Genomic DNA, 14,001 nt, shown 5'->3' on the forward strand with positions numbered 1-14,001 from the left:
GTACTCATCTCTTGTCATCCTCCCCTATTGCAGTGACTCTATGTGTATGTCTCTGTGTGGCCGAAAATGAGGGAATGCAGATCATTTGCCAAGAAGTTACCAACTAGCACTTTTCCTTCCCCTCCAGTCTTTTCTGCCTCCCTACCCTGGAAGTCTGGAGTCCCTGCCTCAGCCTACGGCTTCATTCTTTTTCCAGCTGCCCACAAAAGTACAGAACCAGTGTGAAAGTTTGAAGAAAGAACCCGCTCAGAGGACTGAGTCTCAAGCAAAAGCTCCAGGTTGCAGACTCAGAAAGAAACTTCCTTTGGGGAAGGATCTGCTTCCAGGATTTGCTCGTCTCTTTTTCCTTGGGCAGACAGAGTTCTTGAAGCAAACAACAGGGTTGCAGGTAGGTAGGGCCCCTTTAAACCGCCATCCACTCAGGTGTGAAGGATGGACTTTATGCTGTTTCTCTATGCTTTTTTTTTTGTTGATGTTGTCTTCCACTTCTCTAGGCTGAGAGAGAGGAAGTGTGAGCGGCTTAACGAAAAACGTGGGGGAGAGAGAGAGGAGAAAAAATATCCTGGGTACTCGGGAAGAATGTTTTTGTACCTCTGCATAAGCTTCCTGTTCACGGGGTCGTATTTGCACTGGAGCTCTTCGAGGCTCTCATGGCACTCTGCATCAGACCCTTTTCTATACAAGAAGCTAAGTCGAGTAGAAATTGGTGGCTAGGGCCTAGGTAAAGCCAGTGATTGATTGTACAAGGCCCATAGCCACATCGTTTTCATCTCCTCCCTGTCTCTTTCACCAGTGTTAGTTAGCTTTGGCTGTGCAGTAAAGGCAGAGGCCAGCAGGTGGGTTCCCAGCAGTGACAGCCTTCCCCAGGTCTGAACCTCAATGTGCAAATGTGTTCTGCCTTCAGAGGAGTCCGGCTGCTGGGTTTGTCCCGTTTCTTTGCCCATGCGAAGGAAATTGACTGCAATGCTCTGAGAAAGGAAGGGGATGCGCTGCTGAATCAGCAATTCCTCAGGCCCAGATAGGGGCAATCAGTTCAGGTAAATTCTGCCTTCCTCGCTTCACGCTGTGCAGAGCAACAGCCTCTTCCTTGCAAATGTCAGCAGCCCCAAGTCAGACCTTTTCTTTTTCTCCAGTATTTTTCTCTCAGGCATTGCTAACACAGGAAATTGATTCCCAATTTCCTTTAGATTTTTTATTTAGCAAAAGGTGTCACCTGAGAAGTGGCAATGTAATTCTAAGGAGATTTTACCAGTTCCTCTTTGATGCTGAGTGAAGTCGTTTGGAACTATGTTACGTGCATTATTACTTTGGTGCATCTTGTGACTCTTCTCTCCCTCTTCATTCCCTCCAAATCGCTTCAGGACACCTTCTAACCTTTATACCGCGTCACAAGCCTTCAGCAGAAGATCTTGAGAACCATTTATGTTGCTGGAAGATGACTGGGTTTGGATCTTGGCCTTCCTTAAGCAGGATCTCCTGGCAAAAATGGGATTGGGAAAGAAATGACTCCTTTTTCCATCACACAGAGCCACCCTAGATATGGAAGCGTAGGCAGAGAATTACTTCTAACGCGGGATTCCTTAGGAAACTTGGTTGGCCTCCCATGGTCCTGTTGTTACGATGTCATAAAGCTGTTTTTTTATAAAAACCTAAACCTGGCACCTTGCTATCTGATGAAGATGAAATCAATAAATCCAAGTGTAAGAGTTTACAGGTCCGATAATGTCATTATTGGACATAGGAGACGCCACGTGAGTCTGGGAAACAGGGTTCTGCTGTGGTTTGGACTGACATATTTGTAAAGCCTTTTCGACTTCTAGCCTATTCAAATGATTATAAAGCATATAATGAAGATTCTCATGGAAATGACGTTTAATTAGGCTTTCCACCTCTTCAATTTTACTTTAAAAAAAAAAAAAAGCCAAAAATGTCAACGGCATTGTGAAAAGTACTGCATCTTTTGAGGTTTCCTGTGGTTTTCTGTAGATAAAAGGTACATTGGGAGTGCTGAGAGCTGTGGAAGTAGAAAAACATAATTTTTTTTTTCTTTAAAAATTATTGAAGATTGAAAAGTTATTTGTTAGAAAGCAGAAAGCTCTAATTGTCTTCCCCTAAGGGGATTCTGCAGCCGAACTTAAATTAAATGTCTTGCAAGATCCCAAATAAAAACCTTATGTTTGGCAGGAGCGACAAACACACGCATGCCCGTGTACTTCTGTTCCTTTTCACTATAGGAAATGGCTTTTGAACAATAAGCCTGACTTTGAACGCTCAGATTAGGGGAGGGGGAAGCTTTGCTCTGAAGCTGAGAGCGAGGAGGGGTGGCAGGAGGGTGAAGCGGCCCCTCTGGCAGTAGGTGAAGAGCACTTTGATTTTCCTGGTTTCTGCTTCTGGCCCTCGGAGGAAAGTAGATGCTCGTGCTTGAATCCAGCTAATTTCTGGAATCAGTCACCGTGAAAGCATTGTTTTTAACTAATGCCTAGAATTTCATTAAATTCACCAGCATATTTAAATGGTCGAACTGTCTTAACGGAGCCCCGGGGCTACCGCTTCATGGCAGTTGTGACTTCTTATTATGCTGGAATGCATTGCAGTCTTGGTGCTTTCTAAAAATAATTGTTCAGATGGTGCTGTTTAAGTGCATACTTATGCAGTGAGCCATTTGCATTGGCCTTCTTGAAATTTGGCTCTGGTGGATGGCTTTACGACTCTTTTTGCCACGAATATCAGGCTCCTTTGCCTTGCTTCTTCTGGGGTTATCAAGTAAAATGCTAAATTTATAACGTGGTATTTTGAGAAAACTGATGCGTGTGTTAAACTATGCGACCACAGTAACACTTTGAAATTTAAAGAAATCAGTTTAATGTATCAAATTCGATGGCTTTCATTAAAAAAAAAAAAGTGGAAATGTGTGCATATGTTTATGGTGACTCCGAGTAGCTGTTACAGGTACAGACCTCTGGATGTGAATTGTGTGCTTAACAGGAGTAATCTGGAAGCTAGAAGCTGAAGATCTGTGAGTCTTAGAAATAAATACTAACATCTGTGGCTTGAGAGCTGTGCCAGCGGTGCTGTTAGTTGAAAAATACCTGTGTTTTTCTAATTTCTGGTCTGTTTAAGGTCTGATAACGTTGTGTGCCTTCCCTAAGAGGTACACTTATCTCAGCCACAGTTCTTGGTCATTGTGTTCTGTAGAAGAAGGTAAATTTAAGACCATGAAATGCTTCTGAACACTAAATGCTTACGGTGAAATATCAGGGGCACTGAGAGCTTTCTAATGTTATTGTCTCACTTGCTGCCCAAAGTGAAGGGAAACCCAAAATGATTTCACTTGTCCCCCTCCTCTCCATAGTAACAATTTAAAAAAAAAAAAAAAAAAAAGACACAAAAAGACTTGCTTTTATAAAGTCAGTGTTTTGATACTTGTGTATCAGCATTGTTAGCCTGCTATTACGGTGCTCTCTGGGTTTTGCAGCTGGAATCCTGGATTCTTGATACGTCTTCAGAGCAATAGCTCCTGCCTTTGTGTTATTAAATAATAAAGATGTCTAAAACCATTTTCTTCTTGTTTATATTGTACTTAACGTAACTGTATGAGTATTGAGTGACTCTCTTCTGATTGTCTGCAGAATGTTAGGAAACATGGAAAAGCACAGGTTGATTTTAGGGATTTTAGGTTTTGAATCCCAAATACTAATAATTGTGCAGGACAAGCTTGTTCCTGTTTTTCCTTTCTGCTCCCTTTAAGATTCCTTGAGCATTAGAGCTACGTAACTCGCTGTCTGTAATTCTTTACATCTCCTTTACCAGATGCCAGCCCCTCCTAACTGTTTCATATCCAGTCAATAAAATCCTGGCTGCTGACGTCTTTTCTCCTGTCCAAGAAAAGCTAGCTTGTTTAACCTGAAAGATGTGCTTTCTTCACGCCTTCTCTCCACCCTTTGTGGCTTGTGTTGCAACCTTCTCTGCTATGGGATATTTTGAAGGTGATGGAGTCTCTTAAAGAGTTTGAGAAATTCCAGGGAAAACCTTGCTGAATACTTCTGCCAGAACTAAACTTTTTTTTTTTTTAGATGCTTTGTCAGTTCAGAGTATTTTTTTTTTTTTTTTTTAAAGAAGCACCAAAAGTGTGATCCTTCTATAAACAGCGCAGATTCTGGGGTGTTTTTCCCTTGCTTTTATGGTGAAGGAGGGTGGATTACAAGACTATCAGCAGTTTGCAATGAACTTCTGAAAGTCAAAGACTGGTTCCATCAGCAGTAGTGTACCGTAAGTTGGGAGAAGCTTCCCACTTCATTTCTGCATCCCTGTCTGCAGGATGCTGGGATTTGATTGAGTAGAAATGACAAAATTATTTTTTCAGCCTCTTTACTCTTTGAGGAAAGCAGGTAGATACCGTGGATTGTCAAACATGTTACTGATTGCTGAAAGAAAGCATGTGGTCTGGGGATTAATAAAAAAAAAAAAGTGTTTTTTTTTTTAATTGGAGAAAGGTGTTCTCTGAACAGCAGTGCTAACAAACAGTTGAACCATTCCAGTTTTGTTTCTTGCATGGACTTCATGAAGAATTGGCAGCTGCACAGCTCCTCAGCCAGGCCCATAAATGATTCAGGTTGTTACCAGCAAAGTGAGGTGAGTTGACGGGTTGTTTCAGGGATTACTGGGTTTGGCTGCTGAAGAAGCTGGATCGTCTGAATGGCATGGAAGGCATTACAAAACAACTATTTAAAAAAAAAAAAAAAAAAAGGTTTTGAAGACCATATGAAGTTGGTTTCTTTCACCACTGGCAGTGGTACTTGATCACTTCCAACGCTTTTGAGTGAAATATGAAATTAATGCACTGTCAAACTGACCTCTATTGTTTCATTTCTATCAGTTTGCAGTCTAGCAGTTTGCAAACATTTAGCTTCTTATTACTAGGAAAATATTTAAAATGCAAGGTAAAATAATCTGTACTGGACTTGTTGCACGGGGCTGCAGAAAGAATGGGAAGGCTCTTTGGATGCGTAATTTTACAGAAATTACTGACAAATAAGGGATCACCTATTTTTCTGAAGCTTAATCCCCTATGGACAGGGGAAGGCTTAAGGCACACAGTCAGGAAATCTCAGCTCCTTGAGGTAGGAGTTGAATTCTGTCCTCAGTCCTTGTGCTGTCACAGCTGTCTACCCTGGCAATGACCAGGGAGGGAGGGCATTGTGAAAGGTTAGGAAGTTCAGCTGAGTGTGAAGTAAAGTGAAGTGGCATTTGGGTGTGAAATACAAATCTCTAAGAAACTGGAAGTTACCCCAAATGCATAAGCCGTGAGTTGAATACTTCCACTGACGTGATTCATGGGGGTTTTTACACACCTGCTGCTGCTCTTGTGGGTAGAACTGCACAGAACAGTGAAACTTGAAACACCTTTTAAAATATCTTCTTGATCTGTGGTAGTACTTTGTGTTAGATGAGAAAGCAGGAAAATTAATTTGCAAGATCTTTTTTGAACGTGTAGAAGAGATGAAACCAGGCTGAAGGGCATGAGAACAAATGGAGAGAGAACTTCAGCGCAAGCTGCTGTGTAAGGACAGGATGCTTTTGGGTCGTTTTAGAGAAATTTTGGCTAAGCTGGGTAGCGGAACAGCACAGGAATTGAAATAAGCAGTCAACTAATGTAGGAGCTCTCCCTTGTCAGGCAGAAAATCACTTGCAGCACTTGTTGCTTACAGCAGGGCAGGGAGAGAAAAAAAAAATAAAAAAATTGACACTATCAAAGTCTAGGTTCCTGTAAGGCTGTTGCTTGTGTGGTTTGGTTTTGTGGTGTCTGAAGTGTGAGCTCTGATTTGCAGCTTCATTAGCCCTTTGTCACTGATTGCTTGTGACCCAGTGGTGTCTAAAACTATAGACCCAGTGCTGCATTTTTTAAGGAGAAAGTAGGCATAAGGTAGAAGGGCTTCTGGACTTATCTATTTATTTTTAGGCAACTTTTTAGAACTTGTGTACCTTTGGAAGCTGTAGCCCTCTGTTGGATCGGGTTGAGGTTAGAAATAGGTTTAAAAAAAAAAAAAAAAAAGGGATATCAAAATGAAGACTGCCGTAGATCAAACTTGTACTAGTTCTTGAGTATTTTGGGGAACTGCTTTTTTGGAGCGTACCGAGGAGTGTTCCACAAGCTGTGTTCTGTCCTGACATTTCTATTCATTTTGTGTTTATATTAATGATACCTTTTAAGTATGTTCTGTGTTAATGCTAAATTTAATGTAAGTATTTTTAGCTATCTTCTTCTATACTTGCACTTGGCAGACCTTTTCCATCTATCCCCCTTATTAAGCGTACTCTAAACAAGTGTTGAGTTACTTCCTTTAACTAGTTGAGAATTGTTTTCTTTTTTTTTTTTATTAAATGAATTCTGCAAATAGGAATGCTGAACAGTAACACTACACTTGTCCAGAGAATAAATGCTCAAAAAAAAAAAAAAAAATCAAGAAAACAAGCTGCCTCCCCCTGTTGTGTTTTTGGAGAAGACTGCTTGGAGGGCTCATATCCCCTTGTGCTTCCAGTGTGGCGCTTGTGCAGCTGCAGGGCCTTTTGTTTGCCTGTCCAGGTAACCTCAACACCCAGATTCCTGCCTCTAGTTGGACTCAAGCTACTCTTTCAGATTAACTTTCTCTCCTTAAGAGACTTTTTTTCATTATAAACCCTGTGGCAAAATAATAATGATAGAAGGGCTGTGCTCCTGCCCATTCCTGATGACTTTGCTTTAAGTTAAACTTTTTTTTTAGAGCTTGAACACCATATGTAGATCAGTGAGATAAATCTAGGATCTCCACTTGCTTGTACACTCGAGCAGTGAATGGTTTGTGTTGCCACATCTCGTTCCCCTGAGCTGCCATCTGTTTTTCCCCTCGTGGAGTGCCTGCTGTTTCAAAACCAGCCAACGTGGCGTACTTTAAGGCAGAGAGGAGGATTTCTTTATACATGCTGAAGTAGATGCAAGATGCTGTGACTTGACAAGCTGTTTGTGTTTGTTCAATTTGCACGTTTCCTTGCACAGAGCCCAAAATTTCAAACTGAAGATGTTGAGAGCCACACGTGTGCCAGGCCTTGGTTCAGTGAGTAGTCCCCCAGCTTGACTGACGTGTCGTCTTCTGGCCCAAAGGAACTTCCTTCAGCCCTAGCTAAAAGGAATTAAAATAAAACTGCCTGCACCCCTTATTACTTTTGCAATTCCTCCTTCCTAATGAGGAGGTTTTTCTTTACCTACTGAACTCCCCATGCTTCTCGGTGAATCTTCAGCTATTGGGTAACTCCAGAAAATTCGTCATTTTTGGTATAATCAATGACTTATACGGTAGTTATGATGCCAAAAAAAAACAAACCAAAACAAAAAAACCAAACAAACAAAAAAAAAAACACACCAAAATCCCTCAGTGTGTCTCAAAATTCAGGAATTTACTTTGAATTAGTGACTGTATTGTGGATGCTGTTCCTACCTCTCCCCCTCAAATCTACGGTTATACTAAGTCTGTATGAAGTAGTTTAGGATGTCATTTTTCCCTTTTTTACTTGATGCCAAAAAGGAGGGTTCCTTGCTTATTAAATGAATCCTATGGGTGGTATTTCATTACAAATAGTTAAGCACGTGGTTTATAAGGCAAGGGTTTTTATCTGCCCCCCAGCTAAACCTTCCTTTCCTTGTGCCTAAAATTGAAAATTGTTCCCTCACAGTTCTGGCTTGGGTCAGACGGGATGGCAGGTTTATATACAGAGGTTTCATTAAGACAAAAATCCCATTAAGGTGGTGTTAGAGAGGTATAACAAAGTAAAATAAGACATAACATTTCTTTTAACGTGACTGAGAGTAATGATCTTCAAAGATTGGGGGTTTTACATTTTTCCCCATAGCTTAGCTTTTGAAAAAGGACGAGTTAGGGTTAGTGAATGTTGTAGAGCTCTGTTAGTGAAGACCTTCTGCTTGTAAGCCCTGTCCCCTTATTACCTAGTTTGACTGTTTATTACGCTGATTTTATTTTTTTGCCTGTTAGTAGTACTTTTGTACTCCTTAAAGAGGAATTTTTAGCTAAACGTTTCCACGTTAAGACATTTTTCTCTACTGTGCTGTTTGTGACGCCTATAGCGATGAGTTTACTTTTACCAAATTAAAATTTCCAAACAGGTAAAGGAACTAAACTCACATTTCTAGTGTTTTATGTAAAATTTTATGCTCTTATCTATAGAATAAGACAAAACAGTCTGTCTTTGATCCGTGAATATTACGCAGGGCTGTGTGTGGAAATGTATGCTGAAGTGTATATAACAGGTTACAAAGGGATCTGTTGTCGAGTAGCACTACTGTGTGTTTTGTTTTCACACTGAAGAAGAGTTTTGGAGATGATAGTGTGTGGTGTGTGAGACACATTGAAGGGTGGAAGAAAAGCGGTGAAGTCTTCAACTTAGGATGTCTCAAAGAGTTGATGTCTTAAAGGGCTGCTTCAGAGCACTAGATGCTCCTACTGGCCTTTAAAATGAAAGCTAGAGCATATTGGAGCATCAGGTATGTTTTGTGTCCAAGCTGCACTTGTAGTGCTGGTGCAGGATATCCCTTTTGTAAGCAGCATTGAGGATTCAACTTAAATTTCTTCCTTTGGACTTGAAACTCCATCAAAACCAGCACCTAATCATTAAATAGATGAGGCCTTTAGAATATTTTTTTTCCAACATTTCACACTGTAACTGTGCTCCACGTCCCTAGCCCTTAAAGACTTTGCACTGACGTTGACCCTGATGGTCTGTTCCTGCAGCAGTGGTACCCCTTTGTCATTAGGCACGGCTGTAGGAAGCTTTTTTTTTTGGCCATCTGTCACTCCTGCGTGTTGCTTTTTTGACTTGACCCGAATGCTCTTGCCCTGTCGAGGTTTAAATACCAAGCGCAGACTGCTTAACAAGGCATTAAGTCACTTAATTCTTTCATTTTTAAATCAAGCCTTAACGTGGTTTTGGTGGCCACTGGTTTGTGTTTAAGTGAAAGAGGTGGCTCATGTCAGCAGTGTGGATTTTTAACCCCTTTGTGGGGGCTGCTGTCTTGCAGTTGAGCATCCATCTCAAACGGTGATGCTTAAATACACGTAGAAGTGCTGAATCTGTGTGCTCATGGTAACTGCTGCAGTGATGAAAAGCAGATCCCTCACCAACTTCAGAGATTAAATGCTGCTGTTAATGAATATCGAGAAGTGGGTGAGCTTGGTTTAGAACACGTCTTTGTATATTTCTTTTTATACATGAGGTTTTCTGTGGTTGCAAAGCAACACAAAACTTCCCTTAGTGGCCTAGTACCTGAGGGGTAGCTCGGGAAAACTCGGAATAAAGTGGGCTAGGACTTGAGGGATGTTGAATTGTGCCTGCTTGCATTGGTAATGAAATGAATTATCTAACCTGCACCTTAATTGTTTTAGCAGTTCAAATATCTTGGCCCCAGCATTTCTCAGTGACAGCCATAGCAGTATACAAGACTGAAGATCCCACTGGAGGGGAAAAAAAGTGAAAATATTGAGGTACTTTTTCTTTAGAAGTGGATTTGAATGCTGAAGTGCCTCTCCTATTTTTTATTGTATTTACAAGAGCCTCGATTCCAGACGTCTATTTTGAGGAGATGCTTTTGAGTCCTGAAGCCATCTATAAAAAGATTTTCATAAAAGGACCTCTCCTTCGTCTCAGAGCTCAAGAGGATTCGTTAACACCGCTTTAATTTCCTGTTGGTGGGGAGGGCATGGGAGCAGCTACACCTCTCGCATCGCATCTGCTGAGCCTTCTCACGGGCATCGTGCTCCTTCCCTGGGGATTAACGGGCTCCGTCTGCCGCCACCAACTCGTGGTGCCTTGCCTTTTTTAGGAACCCGTCTCACTTTGTCCTCTCCCAGCTGATGGGCTCGTGGAGGGCGCGTTGGTATTTCTGGTAGGCAGAGCTGGCTTGTGTTGGCTGCCTAAATTACAGGGTACCTGCTGCCTCTGAGCACGTGCTGCTCCGGCATCGCTGGCTCAGAAGAAGGAGGTGCTGCCATCCCAGCTGAAGATTCGGGGCTCTCCTCTCTTCCTCGTTCAGCTTTTGTTTCACACCAAAACCCTTCTTTGTTTCAGCGTGTCAGAAAAGAGAGATGAAGCCAGGACGTGTACAAGGAGAAGCGAGACAGGTTTCCCAGAGAGGCTTTTCCCAAGAACTCTGTAAGGATTGTGCAGGACTCGGTAGGGTAAACACAAGTACGCCGGGCTTATCTTCCCCTCCCTCGCTGTGTATCTTCTGTGTGAAAGGTTATTATTCACGTTCCTGGAGGCCAGGGGAAGATAGGGAAGCTTATTGCTTGCAGATGGTGCTTAGCATGCAGAAATACATGCTTTCTGCCTCTGCGGAGACATTACTGGGGAAACATCTTACACGGCTTGGCTGTAACTTTTTAATTGCACGAACGCAGCCGAGGCTGGAGCTTTTTGCTCTCCCCCAGTCCTTTTTCTAGAGTTTATTTGACATGAGGCAGACCGAAGAAAACTTCTTAGCAAATCAGTCGTTGCAATAAAGGAACCGCAATTTACTGAGGTCATCTTTTTCGTCGCCTTTTAAAACAAGACTGAAAGTGTAAGTGAGACTAGGAAATGGTCTTTGAGCCTTAAAGGCTTCTGTTTTTGTGTTATACGTGCACTTTGGACTAAGCACCGTACTTCTGATTTTATGTGGAAGGAGAAGCTGCACACAGAAATAATTAAAAAGTTGACATGGGTGTATGGGATGCTTGGCCACGTTGCGTTAGTCATCTCCGAGCGGTGAAACCATGAGGGTTTGCTAGGGGGTTTTAAGTTCATGTTTCTCTGACCGACAGCACTGAAACCGATGAAGTTCTCCTAACTCTTGCTGTACTGTTTAATTCAGAGAACTTCAGGCTGTGCATAACTGCTCTGTAAATATCCAGGTACCTTCTTGAACGGTTTCTTTTCATACATTCCTGCTGTTATTGTCATATCCCAGTTCTGCCGTAAGTGGATGTGCCAGCTCTCGATGAGTCGGACCAAATTGAATACTGCTTCGGTAATGGAATTAAACCAGGACAAATTTGACATGATTGCTTTCTAATACCGAAATTAGCCCTGAGCCTCATCAGTGTGTGAGTAATTCTCAACTGACACTGATGGCATCTGCGTTGCTTCCCTTCCTACTGTTGTTATTGAAAAATTTGCTTTTTTTTTTTTAATGATGATTCCCAAACCTGTGGCTGCCGATCTCCGTGAGCATGCTTAGTGTGTTCAAAAGGGTCTTGTCTGCTTTGTATCATTTCCTCCCGTATTCCCCCACTCTCCCTGGAAAAGTTCAGAGTAAGTAAAAGCAGTTTTTGTAATATTTGACGTCTTCACCTGTGGAAATACAGACTTGATTTGTAGTGCGTTGTTAGCAGGCTCCAGCCCTGTATGGCTCCAGGTGCTGTCATAATAATACAAAATGTGTGTATTTCATAAAACTCTTGCAAGTAGGGGATTAATTCTCCTGGGAGCTTTTTAAAACTCAACATGAAACATTTTAGTGGACACTTGAAGGCTGGAGGAGTTAGGGAGTTGTCCTTTCTTCTCAGCCTTACTCTGCCTAGCTGTGATTCTTGCTGTTAACCATATATTTTAGGATTTTAAAACTTTTTTTCCCCCTTTTTTAAGAAGTAGTAATACTGTTTGGCTGCCCACTTCCACTTGCTGGGTATGGCATCTTGCTCGCCACCTTCCTCCCCCTACCTCAGCTGTTACAGTGCTGACTTTACCAGTGAACTAGAGCTTCCTCTCCCATGTTCAACCCAAAAGAGATGTTCTCGGCCCTAAAACCGCCCCAGAAACGATGCTAACAGGTCAGTGCTCACACAAAAGCGGCTTAAATCTGCTGCGTATCCTCTTGCACAGCCTCTGTTTTATATCCTCTTGTGCGGGAGTCTTTGCGCCTGTTGAGCTCCAGGCTGCCAACAGCGGGGCCGCAGCTTCCCCAAAACCCCGGCAGGTGATGAATCCTTCGTGATGGGGGGAAGATCCAACCGAAAAAGCAGGCAGCTTGCATCGGGAATGCCCGGTAGGAGCGCGGCATATGGCTGTGTGGGCGGCCCTAGACTTTGTGAAGCTCCGCGCTTCGAAAACCTGCCTAACTAATATTTGGGTTAATCTCCCGCTGGCGGAGCATTCAATTCCAGACGCTGGGTAATCAGAATTTCTGCAGTCTCACCCACTGCTCCAGATCCCTATCATTCATCCGTCTATTTTAAAGGCCTCTTTTCAGGGAGTAGGGCTAAAATTACCCACTGCTCCGACCTGACAACAACGGGAGCATGTGAGCTCCTCCCGGTGCTGCTCAGCCGGCGTGTGGCTGCCCGCGCCATTCATGCTTCTGCCCAGAAAAATGGGGCATTGCAAATGCTACACTGACTCTTAGTGTCTCTTTGACCTTCCCCTCGCTGTGACCGACAGGGTTTCAATCTATCATCGCGGTGACAAGAGCGCAGCTTGTTTGCCACGGCTGATCTTCAGGGCTAAAATTCGACCGTGAAGACTTTGCTCCCTGTGTAAGCACTGCGAGAGCTCGGCTTGCTTGCCCCTGCAGATGTTGAGGGTGCTGCCTCGTTCGGCTTGTCTGGCCAAGCTCCTGGCTCCCAGAATGTGAATTTTGGTAGAATTTCTTGCAGATCAGTGAAACTTGGGGAAGGAGCGTTAGAGTAATTCAGTAATAGCAGCTGAATCGCCAGGTGTTAAGTACATCGTGGTGACTGAATCATTTGGAAACAATGAAGTTATAATCTATGTAAAAAAAGTAAAAATCTCTGCTTTTCAGAACAAAACATGGAAATGAAGAGGGATCAGGAAGAGCCATCACTCCAGGCATTGGTAGGGCAGGACAGAAGTAGGGTTACTGGAGAAAGTAGTAAGTGGGAGGTGATGGAAGGGAACAGCCTCTCAGCTGCAACACGAGAAGCGTTGCCCTGCTTCCTCTTCGTCTGTTCCTCTTCCATTTTCTAAGTAACTTTTTTCCTTTGTGCATGACCAGATTTGCATCTTTGCAGCTGCTGTAGCAGTGAGGAAAGGGAGAGATGCCTCGCATCCTAAGCATGAAATGGTACTTGGCAAATTCCAGGTAACGTCTTCAGTTTGGTTTCACCCACCTTGCAGAGCTGCTGAATTAAAACTTCAGCTGTCGTCTCCCATACAACCCAAACCTCCCATGTTTTTCCATCTTTTGATGGTCCCAATCGTTTTAAACACTAGTGGTGAATGTTTTTGTCGTCAGATTTAGCTAATTTCTCAAAAGCTTCAAAACCCAAACATCTGCCTGGCGTTAGCTACACGTGTAATTCCGTTGGGAATTAAAGCAGCTCAAAATCATTTGTTTGCTGATAGACGGCGCTCGGCAAATAGTGCCCGGCAGACGGCCCAGTTGCTTAGCAATAACATTAACAGCCCTGAGTGTTTATAAAGCAAATATAATGGGATATGGTCAACAAGCTGTGTGGTGCTTTTGGTGTTACTTAAGTGTCCTGATAACCGTTGGAAAACGCTTATTGGGATTACACATGAGCAAGCACCTGACACTTCAGAGCAACAACTCGATCTGATAAATGATGTGCCTGTGTTTTCGAATCTACCGCCGCCACCAGCTCGAGGCAAGCGGCGAGCACGATGATTTTCCAAACGCCTTCAGCTTCGAAATGGTATTTTCGGGGCTCTGATAAATGCTCGGGGAATGGCTTTGGGTGTGCAGGCTGGAAGTGGACCGAAGGTGGGGAAAGGATGGATCGGGGTGATTTTTTTGGGGGGGAAGGAAGAGCTGGGGGATTTAAAGGGAGAAAGTGGGTGGCTGGACTGTATGTTCGGCCATGCAGTGCCCTGATCAGTGCTGTTGGGTCTGTCTTCTCATTAAACTGTTGTTAATTGCTTCCTTGGGCACGGAGCTGCCTCCTGCGTGTGCATGGGGGGGGCTCTGAGTGCCAGCAGCTGGGGTCAAGCTGCTGGAGT

At 43.1% G+C, this 14,001-nt stretch overlaps 1 protein-coding gene across 5 annotated transcripts in view; it reads left to right on the forward strand.

The window, feature by feature from the left end:
• The window catches only part of TSC22D1 (TSC22 domain family member 1), a gene marked incomplete at its 5' end in the record, with an annotated part of 78,121 nt that overhangs the window by 33,868 nt on the left and 30,252 nt on the right, over positions 1 to 14,001 (forward strand). Inside the window, 2 exons of one of the 5 annotated variants that reach the window (XR_014696113.1) lie at positions 128 to 388; positions 1,362 to 3,407. The exons of 3 other annotated variants lie outside the window; for them this stretch is intronic. Of the gene's footprint in view, positions 1 to 127; positions 389 to 1,361; positions 3,408 to 14,001 lie in introns of those variants that run through there. One more of the 5 variants, XR_014696114.1, reaches the window with a different exon arrangement.

This window comes from Aythya ferina (genome assembly GCF_964211825.1).
Source record: "Aythya ferina genome assembly, chromosome: 1".
NCBI lineage: Eukaryota > Metazoa > Chordata > Aves > Anseriformes > Anatidae > Aythya > Aythya ferina.